General features: G+C 37.7%; 1 protein-coding gene across 13 annotated transcripts in view; it reads right to left on the bottom strand.

Annotated features, from left to right (window-relative positions):
• The window catches only part of LINGO2 (leucine rich repeat and Ig domain containing 2), a 487,462-nt gene that overhangs the window by 42,856 nt on the left and 417,361 nt on the right, over positions 1-27,245 (bottom strand). Inside the window, exon 1 of one of the 13 annotated variants that reach the window (XM_085566634.1) lies at positions 1-27,245. This exon is cut by the window's left edge and continues 16,662 nt beyond it; it is cut by the window's right edge and continues 5,077 nt beyond it. The exons of the other annotated variants lie outside the window; for them this stretch is intronic. The gene's annotated coding sequence lies outside the window, so the exon portion shown is untranslated. 13 annotated transcript variants of the gene reach the window in all.

Raw genomic sequence — 27,245 nt, forward strand, 5'->3', positions numbered from 1 at the left:
GAGATCAGTGTCTGGCCCTTCTCTTCCCCTCCCAAGGAAGTTGTAACTGCAATGAGGTCTCCCCTCAGTCTCTTCTTCTCCAGGGTGAACAGAGTGACCTCATTTACTCTCCATATGGCTTCCCCTCAAGGCTCTTCACCATCCTCACAGCTCTCCTTTGGATGCACTCTGAGATCTTAATGTCTTTCTTGTATTGTGGTACCCAATAGTGCCCCCAGCACTTAAGGTGAGCTTACACAAGTGAAGAGCAGACAGGGACAATCAGATTTTTTTCTTGAAGTTTTTCTGTGTGTTCCACCAAAGCTGGTGCTGCTTCTGCTTTTTTAGCATTCAATTCTATGAGACCATTTTTATTAACATGATCCATATGTACTCTGATGTTTCTTATCTTTACATCTTTGGTCTTGCAAGGTGATGAAAGGTGTGGTGCACTTAGAAGCATTCTTAATGGGAAAATGATATCTGCAGCATATATTTTTTGTTTAGATTAAAAATATTTTGCATTGTTTCTACCCATGTTGGCTTCAACATAACTGAAATAAGCACATGGAAGAGGTTTATCAACCCAGGAACCATAGTCAGCCATGTACGGTCTGTCATCATCATTCACTTTCTATTAAAACCACTACAACTTGTACACCAGACTCGGCTCCTATTATGTCTTTGCAGTAAATCATGAACTTGGTTGCCTCAGAGTCACACCAAGAAGCCTGCTTCTGTTGATAAGCAAGTATCACTGAGATGAAAGGAGACAAGGTAAAGCATTGGTCTATAAGACAGCAGGACAGTGCCATTCACCTCAAGTGTTATTTATTATGTAAGGGTAGTTACTTCTAAGGAGAAACATGTAGGAAGTTAGATTGCTTGAATATATTTACCTGACATAAGAAGGAGTCTGAATGAAAATTAAATATATAAACAAAGTAATTAAGCCATTAGCACATTTTCATGAGCTTTAATAATAAACTTCCTCTGGATTTCTTAAAGAGTGTCAAGTGATAGATTTTAAAATGAGGCTGAAATAGTAGCAGTCTGACCATATGGAACAGAAGGCTAATAAAAGGGATAGATAGGGATATAAGGATGTGAAAAGAAATCCATGTGCATGACGAAAAGAATTCACACAAAATTAAATATCTTATGCAGCTAATAACTAGAAAAGAACAGCAAGCTAGAAAATTTATAATATTGTACTTGGAGATTTGGATTTTATCAAACCTATGTCAAACAGTTCAGCACAGAAAAATTTTCAAGACAAAATTAAAATGTGTAGTTAATGTAGGAGAATTTGTTGCACAGGTTCTGGTCTATATTACGTCTTGTTTAAAATATTTTACCTTCCTTTGTGCATCTCAGTGAGGCCTGCAGTCACAGTATTTTTACATGTGATAACTGAGCACATTCTATCTCAAATCTCTGGTCTCCTCAGAATGAAAACACCTATGCTGAATTATAAACACCAGCCTCTGACAACAAATAAATGAGGCAAAAAGAAAAGAAACAAAAAATACCCCAGAAACAGTTTTCCAATACTTAACTTCAAAGCTAAGGAAGTCCTAGAAAATTGTTCTGCTACAATATCACACTGATGATGAGTGAAAACACTAAATGTCATCACAGTTGAGACATGAACAATTACTTCTAGCTATCAGTGCTGATAGGTGAATCCAATCTCTGGGTAGTAAAAGTGGTCAAGATACGAAAAATTCACATCTCCCTATTTCCATTTACAGGAGAGGTGCAGACATGCAGAACTTTTCTCCAGCCGCCTACTTCCTTGAGGGAGCTGTTTCAGTAAGAATATTATGCTTCGTTCAGAAAACTGATTATACCTTTGATTGAAGGTAATGATTTGGTGTCATTAGCTAAATGCTTCTCAAAATGAACTGCCAGAAAATTTGCAGCTCAGGCAGCAGTTTCTCATAAGAAAGGTCAGCAGAACTGAACAACCACAGGCATGTATGAGGGCATATGATCAAGGTGAGCTATCATCCCAGTATCACTGTGGCTGTCACATACAATGGTCTTAACTTTCGTAGCATGACTTTTGTTTCAAACCTGTTTCTCTGTCACATTCATTACTTTATTTAGTTTCAAAAGCAAAGAATAATAAAAGTGAGTTCAGAAAGGCATTCTAGATGTAGATCGATAGGTATAGGTATAGATATAGATATAAATAAGATATATATGTAAAGCAACACCTAGTTTATCAGCCTGAGGGTATCCTCTGTTCAATAATTCTCTAAATGCCTGTCTTGAGGTTTTCAAAATTCACCATTTTCTGTTTGATTAAGCATTTTTAGTCTAATTTTATGAGATCACAAGACCAACCTCTTGAGCTAGCACAATTTTTCCCATGTCATCTTCAGATTAGAGAAGATAGAGCTGTAATTATCTAGGAAAGAATTGAGATAGTATAAGGATGCTTTTCTCTGTGAATCTCTGCAATGAACTTTACCCCCAAAATTAAAAATGAGGAATATGCTTTGCTGTAATTTTTTAACTCCCAGGTGTAGAGATCCAGTCAATCTGGAAGCCAATGTAACCTTACTAGACCTGATAGCATCAACATACAGAGTCAAGATAAAGTGCCAAAATAAAACAGAACATCTTCCCAGAAGATGGGATAAGGAGATATCAGACATAGTTCCTACTATACAGATATTTCTCAGAAGATTAAATGAACAATGCTTTCTAAGACTCTGTTACAATCTCACTGACCTTCTACGAATTTTAACTAGGTCTGACAAGAGCTTACTGTATTAATACTTTGGTGCTTTCTTCCCTGTTACCACACTTCCCATTCCTTCTTATAAACTCTACATGCTCTTTGTGCTATTTTGAAAATAAGAGATGCTGCTGGTGTGCTCAGAGCTGAGACTGCACATGCCAGGCTGCAAAAATCTGCATACACCAATTGCGGATACAAAGGAACATATCCCCAGATCATGCAGAAAGAAGGAAACTTATTGCGTCCTGTAGGTCTTTACTGTGCTTCCTATCTAGGAAGTCTACTTCTCTATAACTTACAATCACAACAAAACACATTAAATCAACATGTTCTATTTTATAAAGGAAAATATTTTACCTTTCAGGGATTCAAAAGGCTAAAAGAAAATACTTTTCTTTCATAATTTTTTAACTTCACAAACTAAAGTCTCATTAAATTTACAGCCAGTATCTTTGTGCCTTTACAACCAGTATATTCATGTCAGCAATCAGATCCATGAATATTTTTTGTGCTTAATAGGTATAATTTCCATGAATCACTAACGGAATCAGTAGGAGGATATAATATGCATGCAAAAAAATGAGGTGGTGCCCTTCAGAATCCTGGAGGGATTTTGTCAGCACAAACCAGTCTGCTTCTTTAAAAGCCAGGGTTTTTCTCTCAAGAAGGAATTTTGCAGCAATCTGTAATGAAGCTCTGGGAGAACACACTGGCATTTTATTAATATTTTGTGAACAATATTTAATTTAAAAAATCAACTGTTTTAGCTTTATTAAAGCTTAAATGGAAGTAAATGGAAATAAAGCTGTTTCTTAGCTGGAAAAACATTAAGCAATTTGGCTATAACAGCCGATTTTTTTCCTCCAGGTTTAATGCAAGCTAATTGTGTGTAAATGGTCAGGTCATATGTTGGCTCTAGAGGACTGAATAATTGGAAAGAGAATTAGTTCATTAATGCTCTAAGAACTTACCAGTACTTCATCACAAAAAGAAAGGAGTAGGAATAATTCAGCCACAGTAGAGCTTGATTTCAATCATAACCTGTAAGCAAGATTCAGCACTTTGATTTTCCTAGAGTTCCACATTGACTTTAATTGGCTTTGGACAAAGGACTACACTAAGCCTCTTCATGTTTGGTGTTTATAGACTGCCTTCTGTCTGTAAGACATAATCATATACATTTAAAAGGGCTTATCACTGCCTAATGATAACTACGGTTATCACCTTTTCTCTTCCTCTAATACAAGGCGAGAATCAGCAGTAGACTATCACTATTTATTATCCATATCTTTCTGTCCTGTTTCCTGCCACCCATAAAAACTCTTCCCCAAAAACTGACACTGCCAAAGGACTGCTATATATGTTAGTTACAAATCTTCAACAATCCATTTGAGGAAGAAGAGTCTCTACAGATACTTATTTTCCCAGCTGGCAGCAACTCCATTATGGGAGGAACATTTATCGGTCCATAAGAATTCTCAGTGAGACTTGGCACAAACAGAAAAAGACAAAAATTTGCACCCTTTTGAGTACAGAATGGCCTAGCAGTTACTCCTTTTCAGTCAGGGAGGTGGGTACATTGAGGACAGCTTCTGCGGCTCAGTGTACTCTTAATTTGAATATACCAAGAGCCAATGAAACATGGGCATTTCCATCATAATGCAGGAGACCAGGAAAGTGTGAAAGCACCTCTTGGTTCAACAGGAAAGGAAAAACAGATTCTGTGTGAAACTTAACATGATATAGACTGGTGAGCTTGCAGTGACTATATATCACATGCAGTGACTACATATCACACACAGATATGAATCACTTGGAGGAGGGAGGAAAACTGAAAAGTGGCATTAACTAAGGGAATTGAGTTATTTAAAAACCATGAATATTTAGTTCTGGTAAAATAAAAACTCAGACTCCCCCTAAGGTTCTTGGAAAACAAGAACTCATGCTCTTCCCTCCTCCAGCATAGGGTCTCTCTCACAGGACAGAGCTCTCCACAACTTTGTCAAAGCAAGTTCTTGCATGGGCTGTAGTTCTTTGTGAACTGGTTGAGCATGTGTCTGTCCTGTGGTGCAGTTTGTCATGGGCAGACTGTTCTAGTGTAGCTCCCCTGAAGGATCCCAAATCCTCTCAGAACACTGGCTCCAGTGTGGACTCCTCTCTCCATGGGGTAAGTGGTCTTGCCAGGAGCCTGCTCCAATTCAGGCTTCCCATAGGGTCACAGTGTATTTTGGACATCCACCTGGTCCAGCCTGGGAATCCTCCATGGGTTGCATGTGGATGTCTGCTCCTCCTGGGGTTTGCATGGGCTGCAGAGGCACAGCCTTACTCACCATGGGGCTGGCAGGTACCTGGTACCTGACAGGCACCAGGGGTTGCAGGGGAATCTCAACTCTGGTGCCTGTACAGCCTCTCCCCCCTCCTCTTTCACTGCCCTTGGTATCTGCAAAGCTGTTCCTCTCACATGTTCTTACTCTTTTTCTGGATGAAGTTGCTCAGCATTTTTCTCCCCTCTTCTATAATAGATTATCCCAGAGATGATACCATCCTCACTGATGGGCTCAGTTACAGCCAACAGCTGTAACTGCCATCTAGCAATGGCCCCATTAGGTACAAGACACACAGCTTCTCAAAGAAGCTGTCACCCCACTCCTATAGTCCACACCACCACCCAAACCTTGCCATGCAAGCCCAGTAAAGAAGGTAAGCAGAAAGCTGGCGAGAGCAGTAATTGGTTTTTGCCAAGGCAGAAGATCTGATGAATTAGCAGGTGGAACTCCACAGCAGGCTCATCTCAGTAGCTATTTAAAGGCATGTCTGCATCACAACAAAGGAACAGTAACTAGAGACACCTTTTCTTACTGCTATCTATTACTCTTACACAGCTGTACTTTTTCTGATAGCAACACAGAAGAAAAGATGTCTGAAGTAATTGCAATTGCATTATCATGTTTAAGCTTATTTTACCACAGCTTTCTGAACACCATCTTCCATTTTATTAAGGAGTAAAGCAGAATAGAATTGCTGCAAGCTCTCTATGCCAATCCATCACCGATACCTGTGGAGTTATGCCAAAAATTAATATTGTGCCTGAAATTAGTCATAAATGAAAGGTTTATTCTCGTAATTAAATGGTGAGTTGTAAACACACTACTTTCAAAAGCAAATCACTTAGGAGAAATCTGCTACTAAGACATTCAGATTGCAAGGTTACCAAATAACTGTGTAGAAATATGTGTTCCTGATATGCAGGTATTTAAAAGGAGACTCATTTAATTAGGAATTCAGTTCAAGCACTGCACTTAATTAATGAGGTGGGAATAAAAATACAGAAATTGGGGCACCCATAAGACAACTATTCTGTACAAAGATAATTTTAAGACATGACAGGTGAGTAGAAGAGATGACACTCCATAAAATTCGCATTAGACGGCTTGTTTGTACTTGTTATAAAAAAAAAAAATACGCATAGCATGAATGAAAATTATTACTTTATGAAATGAAAGAGAAGCACGTGTATGAATTTCTCTTAGCTGCTGTATACAGTTAAAAAACTTGAGTGTCTGGCCCCAGTGTGTAAAGGCTGGTGTGGTGGGTTGATCCTGGCTGGACACCAGTGCCCAGCAAAGCTGCTCTATCACTGTGCTCCTCAGCTGGACAGGGGAGACAAAATGGGGGCTCATGGGTTGGGATAAGGACAGGCAAAGTTTACTCACCAGTTACAGTACTGTGCACAACAGACACGACTCAAGGAAACGAGTGTAATTTATTCTCAATCAAGTCAGAGTGGGATAATGAGAAATAAAATCCAATCTTAAAAATACCTTAATTGTACCACCCCCTCCACTACTTGTCCACCCCTTTTCCTCCCCCCTTTCTTCCTGGGCTCAACTTCTGATTGTCTCTACATGTTCTCAAACAGTGGCACAGGATGACAAGAATCGGGATCTGTGGTTAGTTCATCATACGTTGACTCTGATGCTCCTATCTCCTCTGTGGAAGGACGTATCACACCACTCCCCACTTCCAATATATGGTCACAGTAGTCCTTCTCAAACTGCCCCAGTGCTGGTCCTTTCCATGGACTGAAATTCTTCATTAGTTGCTCCAGCATGGGTCCCTCCTATGGTGCAGTCACTCATAACAGACTGCACAAGTTCCTTGTGGAGTCACAAAGTCAAGACAGCAAACCTGCTCCAGCATAGGCTTTTCTCTCCGTGGGGCTACAGGTCCTGCCAGAAGCCTGCCAGGCTTCCCATGGGGACACAGTCTCCTTCAGGCATCCACGTGCTCCACCATGGGAGTCCTCCAGTGGACCTCTATGGGCTGCAGGAGTCGGCTGCCTTACCATGGTCTACACAGGCACTGCAGGGAATCCCTGCTCCAGTGCCTCCTGCCACTCCTCCTTCACTGGCCTTGGTGTCTGCAGGATTGTTCTTCTCTCTTATCCTCACTCCTCTCTTCTCTGACAGCAATTGTTGTCGCACAGTAATTTCCCCCTCTTCTTCAATATGTTATCTCATTTAGTGACAGGGACTTGGCTTTTATTACCAATATTTCTGTCCTGGGGCTTCCAGCAGTTTTTTACACAAGGCACCTCTGTAACCCTCCTGCTACCAAGACCTTTCCATGCCTACTCAATACAAACAGGTCTCTAAGAAGAATTGAAATGTGGTAATAAAATAGATAAAACTAAACAAGTGGTGGAAAATTCCTAGATTTTTGTATTAATTTTAGCTTGCAGACTTTGGGAAAAAACTTTGCTAATTTCTAACAGGCTTTTTTCTTAACACAATCTATTTTCCAGTCATGAAAAAACTGGAACAGTACACTGGACACAGGCAAAATTGGATACAACAGGTAAGAAAATAGAAAGAGTGGAAAAGTGAAAAGTACTAGATTGGTTAGCATTAATTTGGACAAAATTTGAATGGTCTGCAATTTTTCTTAAAATACATAAAGAACTGAACCTTCCAAAGGGTAAAAATTGTAGCACTAAAGTAAATTTACTTGTTTTTTTAAATTGTGAGTATTTACAGAAAAATTGAAACTTATTTGGCAGATTTCTCTGCAGGGACATGTCTCTTGTGAAATGGATGGCTAAAGTAATTGATTCTCAGAAAACTGACACAACAGGCAGGGATTTTGAACTAGGTCACAGAAAGAAAACATTTTTTTTCCTGAGTGGGAATAAATATCTTGTAAAACATTAGTGGGACTGTCTAGGACAGATTCTTAAACATTATACATCTTCTGTGTAAGAAGAAGTAAGGCTAAAAGAGCTTTTTTTTCCCATCTAACAAGCAGAACTAGAGATGAGTTAGGAAATCTTGCAAATGTTTACTGATGGAAGCAGAAAATACTAGCAGACAAAACTGAAACTGATCTCATGAAGGCCTTCTACTATTTTTTCCTATTTTCTATCCTTTGTCCTTGGATACATGCTTTAGAAAGTGAAGTGCTCATGGGGGCATATGCAAGTAAAAAATCCACTTCCCCCCCACCCTCCCCCAAGAATGAATCTAACAAATGTAGGTTTTCTGGAGAAGGTATATTACTAAGGGGGTATTTAGGTGAACATCCTGAAGCAAATTATTTAATATTACATTTTCCTTTCTGCTAGTGTGACCTTTTGTGGTACTTACAGAGGAACAAGGTGAAAAGTAATAAAAATCAAGTGAGTGGATGATTTTTGAATCCTCCATGCTCCTTTTATGTTACTATTCCATCAAGACTTATTGTCCCAGCTGTAGTTAAAATAATTACAGAGCAATTACAGTCTAATGAGGAAGAATGGTGCAATCTACTCAAAATGAGTAAGAGAGAGAAAGTAGTACTCCTTGGGACTGATAAAGCCACCTTACGTGCATGTTACCAACCTAGAAAGACAACAAGAAATCTAATGCATTTGGCAGCTAAAAGTATCAGACAGTGCTAAAATAAATTTTCCATACACAGGGAGATAGATCCTGTTTCAAAGTGCTGTCCTTAAAAACTAAAGCACTGGTGCAGAGAACCTATGATACATCTAAAAAAAGTAATTTACATTTTTCCCTTTTTTATTTAAATCCATAGAGTAGGCAAAGTAGTAAGATTTTCAAAGTTTTTTAAAAACATTGTGATTTCCTGACTTATACTTACAAGGATGAACTCCAAACTTAGGAGTTGATTTCACATTGATCAGAAAGGCAAAAATGAAACAAGGCGGGCTGTCTGACTTCCAGGAAGTCTTCAGTTCATAAGTGCTGAACATCCTGTTGGTGATAGGATTATTGTTTATAAGCCATTTGGTGTGTGTGCACACTGCCAGCTATGATGCAGTATTGAGATACTTGATCTGGCTCCCATCTGGTTGAATCTCAGGTAAAACTAAGGACTATATTGCAACTCCTAAGTACAAGTTTGATTTAGTCAGATAATGATTTTTGTTTAATTTCAGGACTCATTATTCAATGCTGACAGCTGACAATCGGTATCACTGTAGAAACAAACTTGCTACTCGACTTGAAAATTGCGCTTGCCCACCAGTGTTGCATAAAGGAGGATTCTCAAGTAGTACAGGGGAAGCCTTATTTCTGCATGCACGTATCAATTTTCAGCAGTTTTACTCTCCAATCAGCATTTACTTCAAATTCTAAAATATAGTAAGAACACAGTTAGGTTGATGAGTTTCTGGATGAAACCCAGGTTTCTAAGAATGGTAAAGCAATAAAACTTATGACGTTATGGTGATGCTACTGTTGTGAACTGTAGATATAAATCTTCCAGCCTTCCCTCCTACCTCTTTCCTTCTGCTCTCCTGAAGTTTTTTTTTATTCTGCTCATCATTTCTTATCTCCTGAATCTAAATTGGCTTTGCATTCCTTTGTGGTTGCGTTTTAACATACCTACTGGACATCCAGCAGAGCTGAAAAAAAGCCCAACAATGAGAAACACTAAGAGCTGTAGATATTTAAGTCACTTGTAGTCAAAAGTGACTGTGGTGCATTCTCACCATTATCATTTGTTCCTTTTAGAAATAGGTCATGCAGACACCCCAGTAATGAAATAATTTACTTACTGGGAGTAACAGCAATTGGTAATGATAAAGACATTGCACAATCAGCAGGCTGTACTCATTTGTTCTGCTGCTTAACATCACCACTGTGAGAACAACATTGTTTATTATGGCTCACAGGCAGTAATCATTTTATGTAACATGAGGATTTTTTTCACTCAATTGCTTTCATGCTTTAGGCTGATGAAAAGAATTATTGTGCAACAATTACTTGCACCTCTACAGATGATGCTCAAGCGTTCAGGTCACTGAATATGAAGTATATACATTTTTACTAGGGCACATGTTGTCTTTTGCACCTTTTTAGAGAAAAGAATACAAATCTGGATCACTGCTTTGTTTTCCCCTGTGTTGAGAAGCCTTATTAAATTCAAAATACTAACAGTGTCCAACAGCAAGACATTTTCAGTTCTATGGAAGAATTCACAAGCTAAAGATGAGGTGAAGTATTAGCTATGCAACTTTGATTTACCAACATATTCAAAAATGAAATGTCTAAATCCACTGGGCACTTACTTGGTTTGGGGATTTATATATGACTAATTCAAGATCTATTCATTTTAATTATAGGCAGCTGAAAATACTTCAGCAATCTTTTCAGCAAATAGGTATGTTAAACACTATATTATTCCATGCACTCAGCTTTTGGTCTGCTAGTAGCTGATCATAAATACACACTGCAACACAAAAGGTTTGCACCTCATGTCCAATTCAACATTGAAAATAATACTATATGAGCATGTAATTGACACTGTAAGCAATTTTTGCTCTAACAATTTGCTCAAAACATGCATGAAGTTGAGAAGTACTTAACAGAAATGATGAATTGAGAGTAAGGGGGTAAAATTTATCAGAATTTAACATCTTAAAAAGGCAACTTTATACAGAAGCATTTTTTATGTCCTGAAAAAGAGAATTCCAGGCTAGGCCCTCTGCACAAATCCATTGATCCAATTCATTCTAAGAATTCAAAGTTATGAGATAGTTGAGATCCATGAAGGCAGACACCTTAAATAAGGCAGCAAAGGATTTCACAGGGTACTCAAAATACTTCATAGTTTAAGTATATTTTGTTCACTCTTTTTCATAATTTCTCTCACATACGTGCAAAGATAAAAGAGGTCTTTTAATCTCTAGATTTTAATACAAAGCAGATATGATTTCATGACAAAGAAACTCAGGAATTAGTATTTCTAGGTAATGGGCCATCTTGGAAGGAGATATAGAAAAATCAGAAAAATTGGTAATGGGCCATCTTGGAAGGAGATATAGAAAAATCAGAAAAATTAAGTCAAAATGTACTTTGTTACAAAGGAGTAGCATATGAAAGAAAATGAAACTGGAAGCACAGGTACAATGTAGACAATATATGGACTTGAAAGTGATGAAGAGCCTTGTGAAATGGAAAAAAAATAGAAGAGTGTAATGTAGGAATCTTTCTACAGCGGCAATATTTTGAACACTTGGGAGAACAACTTCTCAGAAGTTGAGAAGCTCAGGAGAAGACTGGTGTACAAACCACTTGGTGGTGAGAGGAAAGCTACTTAGTGGAGAAAAATAAGAAAATTATACTATTTAAGGGTAAAGGAAGGAAGAAACAGCTCAGGCTGCCTTGACTGTACTGTAACAGCTGAGGACATAAATGACTGGTATCAAATCACATCTTTTCTATAGTGACGGCATTAAAACATCCATAACCAAGAGAACTTGCTTATCACAAAGAGATACATAGCTACTGGAAACTATAACAAAGTGACAATAGTGCAACATAAATGACTTTCTTTAACTGTGGTGTATGGAAGACTTGTTTTTATTAGGCTGCATATATGAGCAATGCCTTTCTGCTACTGTGAAAAAAAACGGGGATGTTGTTTTTTGCATACAATCACTATCCAAGTTGGTCATTGTTTCTGATACTTCTAACCTTATGCTGGTTACAGCTATCATGGTTAGGGTTAGAGTTTCTCTTCCAGTTAATGATAAATGAAAGATATTATGAAGCATTAAAAGCCTAATTTTTTCTTTATGCAACTCCTTCATGTCTAGGTCCACTTTTTCTCAACTTTCAAAGATGAACAAGTCAAATCAAATCTTCCACCTTCAGTACCTGTTCAGAGAAAAGAAATGCTCTGCTGTATAGAGGACAACATTTTGAACTTCAATTACTGTGGTGAGTAGACAGTATTTGCTAGGGGTAAAATGAAATTGAGAGAAAAATAGAGAAATCTATAATCACAGGAAGGGTACAAAGTGAAAATCTAGCAACTCTATTGAGACTGAATAGCAGTGTATTTATTATCTCTACAAGCATGAAGTTATACATCTCCCAGTGAGTCTGACCCTAACACTGACTGCATTCATGGCACTGTTTGATGACATCATATTTCTTCAGATTTCAGGTAGCTCCGTTTTTCTGTAAAGACAGTCAGGCTTTTTATACCCTTTTCTGGCACACCTGATTAGTCCTATTGAGTGAGAGAAATAAATCCTGTCTTCTATAATGCTAAGCTGTTACCATTGCATAGGAACTATAATCATCCATCATGGAAAATTAATATAAAGTTGATATTAGGTGTTCTAAAACAATTTGGTGATAAGATTGGACAAGGCCATGTCTTACTGTAGTCCAATTGCTCCCAGCAGTCTCCTGTTCTTGCGAAAACAGTGAATCAAGAGAGGGATAGAGAAGGTATTAAAGCTCTGTTGGGCCAGAGAGCAGCAAAATACTGCTGCTGAACAGACTAAAGGTGGAAAGGAACAGTTAATGCTAGAAGAAGAAAGAATGGAAATGCTACTAAGATCTACAAAGATTTAAAATGTTATTTTACTAAACTATGCACGTAATATAAATATCCAATTGACATCCTAGGTATGGTAAAAAAAAAAAAAAAATCCAAACCAAAAGCAAACTCTTCTGAAAACACCACACTTTAAGGTGAGTGTGGCTGAAGGTGTCTTTGACAGAACAGTGATCACAGGCCATGCTGCACTAAATGAGGCACTGTTTTCTCCTTTTTTTTTATAGTTTCTCAGCTGAAAATAGCTGAAAACTCAAGTGCTAACACTGGATAAGTGCTGTGAAATAATGAAATACTTTAGCAACACTGCTACATTAATTCTTTAATTAATGAAATAATTATGTTGTCATGGTTTAATAAAGAGAAATGAAGCAGAGTATAAGCAAGCAATCAGAAATGAAAGCAGAGGTTTCTTTTGTAAACTAATAGCATGTACTCATATATCAGTGTTCCATTTTAATTGAAAACAAAACAAAACAACCACTGCAGCAAAAGTTTTGAGCATGAACCCTTCCATTAAAGTTCTTGTTGCTCCATTGGTATTCATGTTTTATACTTCTCATGCTACACACTCTTCTTTCACAAAACTAAAGCAAATGGTGTGTGAAACACATTTCTCTTATCTTCACTTTACATGTGTTAGAATGGACACCAAGTTAAACAGGTGGTTATTTCAAGGTCCTGCAAAAAGCCTGTTTTTGAGCCAAGAAATCTATATTTTTGAAATTTCAGTACAGTGTGATAATAATCAAGAACTCATTTTTATCATTATTTGAGTAGTGTTCTGCTCTTACTTCTTTGGTTTTCTACAGAAAAGACATGTTAAACAGCCTTAGTGTTTTAAAAGTGACATCTGTAAACCTAGAACTCATCTTTAGCTTTTCTCTGTTTGGAAAAAAGGCAACAAAAGCAAGAGATTAGTGAACTGTGGAGAGATATGTGTAACTGGACCAAAAGAACTTTGTGTGAGCTGGAAGGAGTTCTTCATAATATGGGCTTTAAATTTGTGAATTTTACTGCAAAAATCTAGGAGTTCAAATTTGATCCAATAAATATTCTAAATTGGACAAAACCAAATTAGTTTTAAGTTTTCTAAGCTCCTAGATGAGCCAACTGGCAAAACACAAAGTGCTTTCAAATTTATTTATTTGTTTATTTACTTATTAGCTTGGCTAATCCTTGAAAAATCCTTTAACTCAGTGCTGAGGCTTGCAATGTTCATTCATGGCAAGACTGTTGTGCAAATGGAATGAGACATCTGAATGCTTCTGATAGAGAGAGCTCTCCATCTTTCAGTGATTACAGGGTATTGTCATTTCCTGTTGGCCAATGCTATTAACAGAAATGTTTTATAGTCTGCTGTTTAGAGCATACACAACAGAGTGCTTAAACATTACAATAGCATACAGCTAAAAAGAGCTTAATACTTCATTTACTATTACATCTATTCACAAGTATTTCTAATAATTACTTAGTGCTATTCACACTATTGCTAGTATGGTGAAAACTTATTCATATTTTTATATTAACACAACTTTGTGTGTTCTGTACTTTAAAACTAGGACTTTTTAAAAATACCTTAGAATTATATGTCTGTGGATTACAATTGCAAAATACATGGTTATTTAAAGTGTACCATAACATATGCTGCTGGTAAATTGTTCTCAATTCCTCAGTGGACAAGCAGGAAGTACACAATATGTACCTCGGGCAAAGCAAAAGAGTCTAGACTATGTTTCCATCCAATAATGCAGCAGGACTGTTGCTAGACAGGATTCAGATTTTGACCTTCATTCTAGTGAAACTCTTACTTCCTTGATGGTGCATAATTCTGCTTTCTTAATAATGTTGTGGTTTTCTTATTGACAAGGCCAACTGATTTTTAAAAATTATATAGATTTATGCAAAATTTTAATTGGATAGTTTTGTGTAGAAAATGGAAGGCAGTGTTCTGTAGCTGTAGGCCAGAAATACTAGAGATAGAAGATATTTCCTAGGGAAAAAATAATTGCATTTTTGACAGAATCACAGAATAGGTAAAATTGGAAGGGTCCACTGGAGCTCATCTAGTCCAGCATTCCTGGTCAAGCCGGATCCCATAGAGCATATTACTTGGGGCTGTGTCTAAACACTTTCAGAGTATCTCCAAAGAAGGAGGCTCTACCAGCTCTCTAGACAGCCTGTGCATGGTCACCTGCACAGTAAAAGTCTTCTTCATATTTGTATAGAACTTCCATGCATCAATTTCTGCTTGGTGCCTCTTGTGCTGTTGCCTGGCACCATCAAGAAGAGCAATCCGTCCTTTTGACACCCTCCCTTCAGACTCTTGTATACCTGGATAATGTCCCCTCAGCCTTCTGTTCTCCAGGCAGAACAAGTCCAGATCCCTCAGCCTTTCCTCATGAGACAGATGATACAGTCCCTTTGACAACTTTGTTGTCTTCTGCTGGATGCACTCCAGGATGTCCCGGACTCTCTTGTATTGAGGAGCCCAGAATTAGACACAATATTCTATTCCACTTATTGCTTCAAGCATTTTTACTAATTCAGTTCTCTGACAAGACTTATTAATACAGTCATTAATAGTAAGGATTTTCTTTTAGGCAGTACATGATACATTAAGTAACACTGTCTTATGAGTCTTCCTTAAAAATAAACAAACAAACAACTGAGAAAAAAGACCAAAAATGCACCAAAATATCATATTACTACATTTTCATGGCAAGATTTCAGGCAGCTGTTCTAGTAAGATTCATATCCTATCAGAGCAAAATTATTTGAGAAAAGTAAGGTTCTCATAATGCTCTGGAAATATGCTTCTTATGAAACTATGTGTGAAGATATATCCCTGTTAGTTAAACAGATGTGGTGCTAACAGATATTGCTGGTTATGTAGAATCCTGAGGACAATTTAGATCATATCTACCTCTTCTCAGCCATACTTTGCAGCTGTTCACAAAACACTGTCATATACACCAAAACCAGTGAGTGCTGGTGATCAAAAAAAAAAAAAAAGAAAAAACAGCATGATTTAATGTGATTGAGCTCAATATGGTTGAAAGCAGCAGAGGCACTGAAAGTTACACTTAAACAGGAGCCCTGCAATTATACTGTAACTGCAGCTCTACTGACTAGATGCAGATGCCTAGCAGACAGCCAAAACTTCTTTCCTAATTTATGCCTGTATTTGTATCTCCCCTTCACTGTTTTCTTTCTTTTTTCAGTCCTTATATAAGTATTCTGCAAGGTTCTACAGGGGAGGCTTTATCAAAGCTGCTGTGGAAGTTTATCTTCACACAGGCCACTCCTGAGTCACAGGGTCTGGTGGACACAGCAAATTTTTAAGTCTTTGAAAAGTGGGCAGAGCCTCATAAACCTTGACTCTTCATCTCCCTTCTGACTGAGTTAAGATGGTGAGAAGTCTTCTCCCACTTAATGCTGACAGCATGCCTTCTGAATCAAACAGCCTCCAGAAGCCAGTGTTGCTGTGCAAACATGTAGGCATTTAGACTCACTGCTGTTATTTAATGCTTCTTGAAAAATCAACCAGGCTCTTAAGATGCAGTTCCTCATGTAATTCTTCTCTCCAAGGCATTATGGCTTACATACTAGAAATAATGAGTTACATTCTGCCCACTTTAAAATTTGAAGGCTCTGGTCTTTAAAATCAAACACCTCCAAGCACTAATGTTTTGGTTAATTGAACCTCTCTAACATGTAGTCCCTTAGGTCTCATGTGCTAAAAGTTCCGAAAAATCCACCATGCTGTGAATGCATTATTCCTTAAAAGCACCAGGAGAAAACCAAAGATACTCTTGTTCTGAACTTGCTGTCATATTTCATCTAATATTACTTTTCCCATTAACATCTTTGTGATGCCAGATTGCTTCTGAAATAATTTGTTTCAAACTCTAAGGTGACATTGCTATATGCAAGAGATATTTCTTGGTAGGGAAAAATTAGTTGCTTTATAAATCCTTAAAGGTTTGATCCCTAATCTAATATATACATAGACCCAACATACTTACAGACACATACTTGTGTCTACACATTTAACACTGTATAAAAGCCAAATACAATCTGGAACATTATGAACGAGAAATATATACACATTTTAAAACTCATTCAAATTAAAGAAAAAATCAAGATTGCAAAGAAAAACAGTGAAAAGCTGGGAAAAAAACAGATTCAAGGTTTTTTCAAAGAGGTTGCCAGATCACCTCCTGCATTTTAAATGCATGTGTTACGATAGCCTTTAAATACACTCTATTTTTTACCACAAAGGATGTTGACCACTCAGCAAATAGGAAGAAAATTCTTCCTTTAAGGTCATGTATTTTACACTTTGCTTGGATTTTAACTACATCATATTATTGGCCTATAACCAAATATTGCTTCCATTATAATCCCTGCAAAAGTTAGAAATTACTTCTGAGATTGATTTTGCTTTGCATTTTTCCCACAGTTCTCTCTATGTAAAACATCAAGACAGTTTTATTTTGTCTTTAGCACACCCTTGAAGGTTTCTTTATGCTACAGAAGAGCTATGAAAGGACATAGCATAAATAATTATAAATTTCTTGCCCTGGTCTGGTGATGCAAATAAGTTCAAATTTTGTGTCTGGAAACTGTATCAGTTGTTACAAATTACTGTTTCTAATAGACCTGGGAGAGGTTTGGAAAGGGGTGGGGGAGGATGGTAGTGATGATGTGAAAGAATTGAGAGGTACAAGCTCAGAGCAAAAGAAAAAGATTTGTTATATAACCATAAAATTTAAAGCAGATCTGTTTCCCAGTTCTGTGCCAGGTATGAGACTAATCTGGGAGCAGATGCCAAATCAAGGCTCAAGCATTCTTGTAAAACCTATCCAAGGATCTTAATTAATGTATCTCAAATTTAATTACTGTTATCAAATCCAGCCAGATTACAGGATTCATTTATAATTCCCAATAACTTTAAGAAGTCAGAACTTTTCATCACAATAATTTTTTTAAAGCCAGCATACAGCTTCTAGGAATCATCCTTTATATCTTCTCACATAAGACTGTACCATTTATTTTCTCTCCCTTTCTGTGACTAATTTGAGCTGATCTGGTGTTACCTCTTCTCTGAAATAATTCAGGGGAAAAAAGGAAATGTCTGCTTTCTTTTCTCAGGTGCACATGGTTAGTAGAATCTGGCTTTAACAGATTTTTAAAGATTGCAGTCTATCTACAAATTTGTTCTCTTGAGTGGTAATAATTAATTCTGAAGAGACTAGAGAGTAATTTATATTGGTTTGTTTATGTTTTTTTTTAATCTCCAAAGTAGTATTTAGCTATGAGGCTTTAGTTGTTGCAGTGGTGTGTCTTTTCTTTAATTTGATATTTGTTCAATATCTGTGCCCCCCCTCATCCCTAATCTCCTCTTCTCCCCAGTTGTCAGTATTCCCTAGCTCTCCCCTAACCCCCTCATCTCCAAGTTGTCAATCCTCCCTTTCCCTGCCGCTTTCCCTGGAACCTTCCCTGTCATTCCTCCTAGCCCCCCTCCTCTGCTTCCAGAGCATTCCCTGTCTATTTAGTGAGACTCGAAACCCTATTGCTTATTTTGTGTTATTTCACTTCCCTGCTTCCCCGATAGGTTTGTGATGGGTTAATTCTGCCCTAAACTCCTCCCCTGCTATTCCCTCATTGGTTGCTGTTCCTACACCCGTCTCCCTGAATTCTTGTATAAAACCTCTGCTCCCGCTCCCGAGGGGGTCTTGGGGCTCGCTGAATGAAACCATCCTGTTCACCCCCAAGTCCTGTGTCGGCTCCGTCTGTTCCTGCACCACCGACTGGGGCAGCAGAGCACCCTGGGGGGAGCGGCCGCCCGTTCTCTTCCCTCTCGCCGCCCAGCACGCCACCGCTCGGCGTATTGTGGTGAGGGGAGTGCATACCGCGCTACAACAAGTAGTCTTACAGTCCTTCCAGAGGATTTAAACTAAAATCAGAATATGAGATCAAAAGTCACAAGTAGTCATGAAAAAGGAATATGTGCTTATTCAGGGTTAATTCTCCATCTGCCTGGCAGGTGGATCAGGAGTGCAGTGACACCAGGGGTAAAATGGGACCCCACCAAGACTGCTTCTTCAGTTTTCTATGGCATAGAGAATGTATTTCTTAAACCACAGCAAAATCACACTAAATATATGACATGCTCTGAAATTTTTACTGATTCATGCACATTTCCACTTTGTCTATGGACACCTTAATTGTAAAAGTGAAACAAACTTTAAAAGTGGTGTTTTTTTTTGGGGGGAGGGGTGGGGTGGCTTAAGTGGGAGGAAAGAGAAAAAATTAAATCATAATTTTTAGATTCTGTAAAAGAACAGAACACTTTGAATGATAGCAAGTGCATTTTGCAAGTGCAGGGAAGTATTACATGAGCAGTACTTTGCCTTTTGAGACTATGAGCAAGGCTAATAAAGAGCAAACTCATTTGCCAGGAAACAGCGGCAAATGCAAATCAATAGTATGAGATCACTCAAACAGCTGCTCCCTTGTTAAGTGTAGGACCAGGCAGCTAAGCCCTGCCTGCTGGCAAAATTTGTAAGGTTCATTTCCCCAAGCCCGGGAAAGGCTCCCCCAAACACACACCCATGATGCTATTTCTGCTTTCCTCCTCATCCTGAGAGTCCTGCACAAAAGAGCCCCAATTTGAATCATGCTGTGGGAGAGGGCACAGCTCTCACAACTTCTTGATCTTCATAAAAAGGTGACTTTGTCTGTCATTCCCCACATTCCCTCTTTCTAAGTTTGCAAACTATTATAACAATGCACATCAAACTCTTGCAGGAAGGAAATCAGTACAACCTGACTACAAAATGGTTGAACCGCACAAAATGACTGCAAACAGGAGTAACTGGACACTCAGATCTGCATCATTGAGAAAACAAAATAGGGCATTGCTGACCATGAGAAACTGCACAAGACTAACCTTGATATAAGTGCACTGATCAGCAAGTCTACATAATAATGCCATATTTGACTTAGAGATGAAAGTACCATCCATTCACAACTTTGAAAAACAAAAACCGAAACCACACCAATATCCTGAAACACCAAAGCTAGTCATGAAGGTGGACACTTACAAGCAAATCACTGCATGGTCTTGTCTGCCTCTACTTCCCACTCACTCCCTATGGTACAGCTAACCAGCTTTGTAGTGAGCAAGAGAGCAAGGCAGAAACTGCTAGGTCTGTGGTACAGAGATGATATAAATAGAAATGGCTTCTATGATGCATTAAATATTCAGGTCAGATAGACTTGTGGTTCAAAATACAGAGATTATTATAAACACACATGTTTTCATTCAGCACTTTCTACTAGACCTTAAAGGAGTTCACTGTCCTGTCTGCTTCAGCATTCCAGCAGTTTTTACCTATAACCCTTAATGTATATACTGTACATTTGGAGGTGCAAGTTCTCTGGAGGAGTTGCCTGTTACATGCATTGTGCAGTACTGAGAAAAGTAATTTGGATTGGGAACTATACCTGGTAATTGATTACAAATAATACTATTTTAATGAATAAGTTATTTTCAAGAACTGAAAGATTAACACGATATACCATGTGGGAAAATGTATTGTATAATATACAGCTTGTCTGATTAGTTTAGTATTATATTATAGAGGGAACTGTTTCATGGTTTTTGAGGTTTCAGAAATATTAGTGGTTTGTAAGTAAAGTGTTTTTTTCCTTCAATTCACCTTTGGTGTATCATTACAGAATTATGGTCTTGTTTGAATCTATTTTTCCCCCTAAGTAAAAGACAGCGACCTACCAGACAAAAACATCAATGCCTAAAAAGGTCAGGATGACACAAGTTGATTACTTATAAAATACTTTATACTTGTTATTTTAAATGGTTTCTCATTATATTCTTCTTTTTACTGCATTAAAAATTTCTAGAATTACCAAGCTTTTATAGAAATTTTATACTCTTCTAAGGCCAGAAAGACTATATCTACTGGTTTTAATTTCAGAAGCTGAAAAGCCTGAATAAACCAAATCAAAGTGCAGATTCTAAATTTAAATTGCATTTCTTTTTCATTTCTTGTTTTAACTTTTTTGCGGATAATTCAGTCTTTATTAGGTAAAGAATGTAACTGAAATTGCAAACTCCTTGAGCTTCCTAAGGAATTTTATGTTGTCACAGAGGATTAATTCTCCATAACTTTCACATTGTAAAGGAGACCTCATTAGTGGGTATTATTCATAAGCATTCTTTCCCAGATAAATAATTATTTTAATGAATGGTATAATTAAACACTGATCAAAACCAGTGTTTCCTAAGAATAAAATAGAATTGTAAAATCTGGTTTGTTTTTATTTTGTGTAAGGGTTGATCTTATCTGGATGCCAGGTGGCCACCAAGTCTCTCTATCACTGCTTTTTCTCAGCTGCACAGGGGAGAGAGAATAAGATAGAAAACATTTTGTTGGTTGATCTAAGGCATTTTACTAAAGCAAAAGTGAAAGCTTACATAAGCACAAGCAAAGAGGAGAAGAAAGTATTTTATTCTCTACTTGCCATTGGCAAGCACATGACGTTGTTGCTCTGGAAGGCAAACCTTGTAAATAATGAATGTCTTCCCTTACTCCTCCTTTTCTTAGCTTTTACATCTAGACTGTCATGGAACTACAATCAATTTGGGTCAGCTGGACTAGCTCTGTCCTCTCCCAGGATCTTGTCCACCTGTGGTTTATGGATGGGGATGGAATGTTGGAGGGTCTGTGCTGGTGCTGTTCCAGCACTGCTCAACAATAATCAAAACACTGCTGTATTACCAGCACCTTGTAGCCAGCAATGGGCAGCACAGCAATACTCTGGGGCTGCTGTAGGTAAATTAACTCGAGCTCAGCCAGATTCAATGCAGTGTGCCATCATTTGCAGCTTTCTCTTTTTTAAATTTTCTCAATGGACTGTTTTCCTTTTAGATGAATTTAACAACACTGAATATCTTCAGGCTGTCTCTTCAAATAAACCATTGATATTCCTAACAAATTTTCTCTGGTATCAGAGTTAGGTGTAAAATGTAGCCACTCTGTAAAAACTCTTTAAATAAAAAGACCTGTCAAAATTTTCAAAACAATTTCAAATATTTCCAGCAACTTTTGGATGATAGAAAGAGCCCTAAGGATTCATGGAACTTTTTTCTCACCTATTGTTTCTATGGCTCCATTGGACGTTGCAAACAAGACAAGTCATTTCCCAGGTGGGAGAGGTGCCTTCTAAAAACATAAATAGATGAATACCATATTGGTGCTCCGTATCCCATATGGGAGTGAAGTTGGAGGATAAGGAGTCTGTGTGCAGTTTCAATCCTGCATGCGATGCAGGCACTTGAGCACAGAGCTTGGTACGTACTTGGTAACCTTGGAGTTACCTGTAATACACTGCAGGATGCACTGTGTGTGTAATTTTGGACTCCGCCTGGTGTTCTGGGGCTTAGTGCAAAAATCACACAGAAAGACAAATGGAGTCAGGACAATAACACCCATTACACAAGAAATTCATAACACACAAGTTGTAACATCACCAACCTTGATTCATCAAACTGAGATGCACTTAGTATTGATCAATTACCAAAACAGACTTTTAGTCTAGTATTGATCAATTACCAAAAGAGACTTTTTGCCTTCATGAACTTCTCAGTGAGTGAAAACTTCATTTAATGCTTTACTCATTAGAGGTGTCTATGTTTACAAACAATAGTATGCCTAATGTGCACATGAGGGTCCCCACAAACTTCTTAATGGATCTGCAGTAAAAATATCTCCAACACCCCTCAAAAGTAAACATATTTGTAGCTCAAGAATACTTCAAGAATGGAATGAGGTATCTTGGAAAGACAGTTCAATACACATTAAATATGTAAATGCACATGTTCAATTCAAAAATTGAAACAATTTTAGTTAAAGACCATAGGTATAATAGCATCTCAGTCAGAACCCACATAGTCCAAATATTCACCCTTTCATCTCAGAAATGTATTAAACCTCACAGATCAGCCTTTCAGTCATTACTTTTCTCTATTTTTCTTGGGTTATCTGTGAGCCTCCAACATTTAAAAAGCTCTCTTTCTCCATGCCTCTCTTCCCTCTACATCTGCTGCACTTATACAAGGCAAATTTTCTGGGGTGATTCTTTCTCAGAAAAACACTCAGCATTAAAAGAAAGAAAGCAGAGATCAAATAATAAAAGTCAGATCACTGAGAGGGCAGTAGCAGTATCAGCAATGAAAAGAAGTTGTAAAAGATGCAATCATATTACCATTCTTTTCACTTCCTGCTGCCCTCGGTAGTTTCTGAAGTGGACAGCATTTAAGTGACAGCTTTCCTGTGTTCTAAGTGCCTTTGGCTACAGTCACAGACATTTTCACAAGTGCTGCACATTTAACCTTATTCAGAAAACTACCTTTGTAGGAAATAAGCCTGAGTGAAAAGCAGCTGAGATTTCCTGGGATTTACGAGATCCCCTAAGGGCATCTGCAAGCCAGAGCCATGATGGGCAACAAAGACAGACACCAGCCTGGGTTATTCTCAAACCTAGGAAATGAGGGGTAGAAGACCCCACTGGCTTTAAACAATATACTTACATAAACTCTGGCAGAGATTGTGAAAAATTTAAGTGGTCTTACTTTCTATGAAGATTTAGGCACTATCTCTAGTTTAATTAATCACTGGGGAAAATTCAACACTGCTCAAATTAGAAAGTAATGGCTCTATCAGGCACAATTAGACCTCATCTGAACACTGCAGTTTGCTTGAAAACTATTCAAGTAAACAATTGTAGGTGCTGTATAGGACTCCTTTCCTAATTAATCCACAGAGAACTGAAGTATTAGCTTTTCCTCAACAAGGCATTTCCTTACGTGTGTGGGTGTTTTGCTTCAAGGCTTGCTGGTAATTCAAGGCAGGTTTTCATGTAGATATCCTTTCCACTGCCACAGCACTCTCTTAGAAGTGCTGCTCCCTGTGGCATGCTGAACTGCTGTGTCATTACATCACTCCCAGGGGTTCCACACGTGACATGATATAATAGCATCAGGGAGAAAGACATGCTCACAGTGACATAATGCTCCATAAAGCATGTCTTTGGTGACAGAGAATTTACAGGAAACATTGTCCAGCTACTCCATTGGGGGAGGGCTGGTGACAGCAAATTACATTCAAACTCTGTGATTCTTTGGTAATAGCAGGTAACTAAAAAGAAAAGAATGTCTATTTGTTCAGAAATTCATATTTTCTAACAGATTAATAACTCTGATATAAGTATTAAAGTGTCTGTCCTTAACTTTTGAACAGAAAAAAAAGAGCCAACTAGTTCTGTTTATGGCATTTAGCTCAGTGGTGGGATGGAAAGCACACTTGAATACAGAATATGTGGTGTGACAATCGTGCACAACACACCATCCGATCAACTTCACTGGAAGAGGTAAGTTTTGGTGCTTCTTCAAGAGTATAAAAATCAGAATAATAGAATTGTTAAGGTTGGAAAAGACTTCTAAGATCAAAATGTCTAATAATTGGTAGTTAGTGTTAGTTAGTATTCAGTTTTCACAGAATATTTCAATCATGTTAATCTGAATGTTAAATAAAAAATGAGCAATTTTTAATTCTAATTTTCTACATGCGCGAGTGAATGCAGTAGAGACACATCTATAAAACATCCAGAGCAGGTCAGTTACAAATAAATAGAAAAGCAAGAACTAGACATAAATGGTGCTTCTTTCCTCATTTACAAAGCAACAAATTGGATGTTTCTCTAATTGCTTATTCTCATACTGAAGTTAAATTTCTGGTAGGGGGGTAGGGGGTGGGTGATGGTGTGTTTGTGCAGAAGAGCTTGAGAGGCATGACCAGCTGGCAAGAAGTTCATCACCTTATTAACTGCTTCTTGTTCAGTGTCAAATGTGCCTATGTTTGTGCTTCTAAATGGATCTTATGCATCTGAATAGACTGAGTATATATCTGAGTTACTGAGTGTTACAAGGCATTTTTATGGATAGGCTGGCACTATGAGGGAAAAGAAAGGGAAGGTTTTATCTAGGTCATGGTCCATTTAACTTATACTCTTAACATGAATAGCCGCTTCACTTAGCTGTCATAGCTGAAAAAACACCTCAAAAATTCAAAACCCACTCAAGACCTTAATCATACCACCCTGAAAATTAATGAGTCTACTACAAAAAGTGCTGAATTTAGGAAGCATCCCATCTGAAATCCAAGCTGTAGCTGAAGTAGCTGTGTGACTTATCCTTGTTGTTAGCCTGACATTGTAATCTGATAGGTGAATATGACAAGAGAATGTGTTGTTGCGCATTCAAGACATAGTCCTTGTTAGAAAGGAAAAAAATATGCTACACTAATGAATTAAAATTTTGACTTGCAAAAATGTCCACATACAAATATAATGTGCTAAGCAAGATGGCCATCTTTTTGGTTTCATTTTCATGTTTCCAAACATTGTAATTAGGATTAAATATGGGTCTTTCTTTTGGTTTTGTTTTGACTTGATGCTTTACACACTCTGCTAAAACTTTCCCAGCCTTACCATCTGAAGTAATTAAAGGCTCTCCTGAAAAATAGAAATAGTCTCACTTGCCAAAGAATAAAAACTTTCAGATGACCCTTTACTTCTTTCAAGATCATAATTCTGGGGTGGTAAAGATGAAAATAATGAGACAAAGCTCTCTTTATTTTGGTCAGCACAGTCTGGGCAAGAAACTTATGTGATATTAATGACTGTTACTTCAATGGTAAAAACAGTAAAACTTGCACTTCTGGCTTGCCAAGGCTGGATCCTATTCACAAGATGGTGCAATATCTCATATAACCTCTCCTTGTCACTGAATCCTAAAATCATAGGACATCCTGATTTGGAAGGGACCCACAAGTTCTACTCCTGATCCTTCACAGGACATCCCAGGAATCACACCACATGCCTGAAATCTTTGTCCAAATACTCATTGAACTCATTTTAGTGCTGCTACCACTTTCCAGGGGAGTTTGTTGCATTGCTCAACCACCTTCTGGAAGGAGAAGTTTCTGAGTTATGAAATTTCTGAATCTTCCGAAAAAGATTCCAAAGCTATAAAATACTTCTATATACAATACTTTTTTTATATATCTCTGAGGCAAAAAGAAAGCTATGAAATACTTTTATAGCTTTCTTTTTGTCTCAGAAATAATAATATAGGACATAGAAACTATTATTTTCTATCTAAATAATAGAATTATATAATCACAGAAAAGCTCAGATTGTAAAGGAATTTAAAATCATCTATATCCAATCCCTCTGCCATAGACAGGAATGCCACTAAGTAGAACAGATTGCTTAGGGCCACATTCAACCTGGCCTTAACACTGACAGGGCTGAGATACCTACTTCTTCTCTGGTCAAGCTATGTCAGTGCCTCACTATCCTCTGGGAGAATAATTTCTTCCTGACATCTACTATAAATCTCTCCTATTTTCATTTAAAACCACTACCCTTTGTCCCATCTCTACGAACCATTGTAAAAAGCAGTGTGTCCCTTTTTTTATAAGTTAAGTACTGAAAGGATGAAATGAAGTCTCCTTGACACTTTCTCTTCTCCAGACTGAACAATTCCAGCCCTCTTAGGCTGTGTTCACAGAAGAGACATTCCAGTACTCTGATCATCTTTACGGCTCTCCTGTGAACCAGCTCCAAAAGGTCCATACCTTTATGCTGCAAATCCCAGACATGGATGTAATATTCCAGGTGGGGTCTCACAAGGGCAGAGTTGAGGTGAGAAGATGAAAATTATCAAAGCACCTTTTAATCTATGATGATAAACTAACGTTCAATTTGATAGGCTTTTTACAATCCCAGAAATTCTCAGACTGCATTCAGGCTAATGATATGAGGGTTATGAATTTTTTGGCTTCTACTGGATTCCTTAAATAAATTGTCTGTGCCAGTGAAGTACAGTATAATTTCCTGCCACTCTTTTTCAGTAGTACCTTAGATTGCTCTGTATAGTTCAGCTTTCTAAAGTGATCAAGATTAAAACTGAATTTTCTCTGATTGGTTACAGTCAGTGGCAAATTACAGCATACAGCAACTTAAATTCTCATTGACATACATATTCAGTTCTTTAATTTTGCAAATTCTTCCTTAATCAGAGCTACAGATGTTGGGATGAAAGTGACAAATCTATCATTACTGCAGCAATTATGTAAGGTATATTATTTAAACTGGTGTGCTCAGTCCAGCTGAATCCTGCTGGGCAATTTCATAAGAAAGGACTGAAACTTGACAGATAGAGCTAAGTCCTTAAAGCTTAAGAGCCTATCATTCAAGAAAAGGAGCAGGCTGCTTGTTCTCTGGAAAGAGACTTTTGGTGTAAGTGTTATTAATCCAGCAGACTGCACCAAATGCAGACAAAAAGAATCTCTTGAAAGAAAAAAAAATCCTCTTTGTGTACTCTTGACACTTCTCAATAAAGACTTTATTTTTTTGTGTGTGTCTGGTACGCTTTGCAACAGCATTTACTATATGTGCTGTGATATAACAAGGCCAGCTAGGGAACACTTCTTGGTAGTATTTCACCCTCTCTCCCTGAAGTTGTCTCATGCATTGAACTCTCCCGAGCTTTAAGCAGGAAATAAGG

The sequence above is a fragment of the Lonchura striata genome, chromosome Z (genome assembly GCF_050655825.1).
Source record: "Lonchura striata isolate lonStrDom1 chromosome Z, ASM5065582v1, whole genome shotgun sequence".
NCBI lineage: Eukaryota > Metazoa > Chordata > Aves > Passeriformes > Estrildidae > Lonchura > Lonchura striata.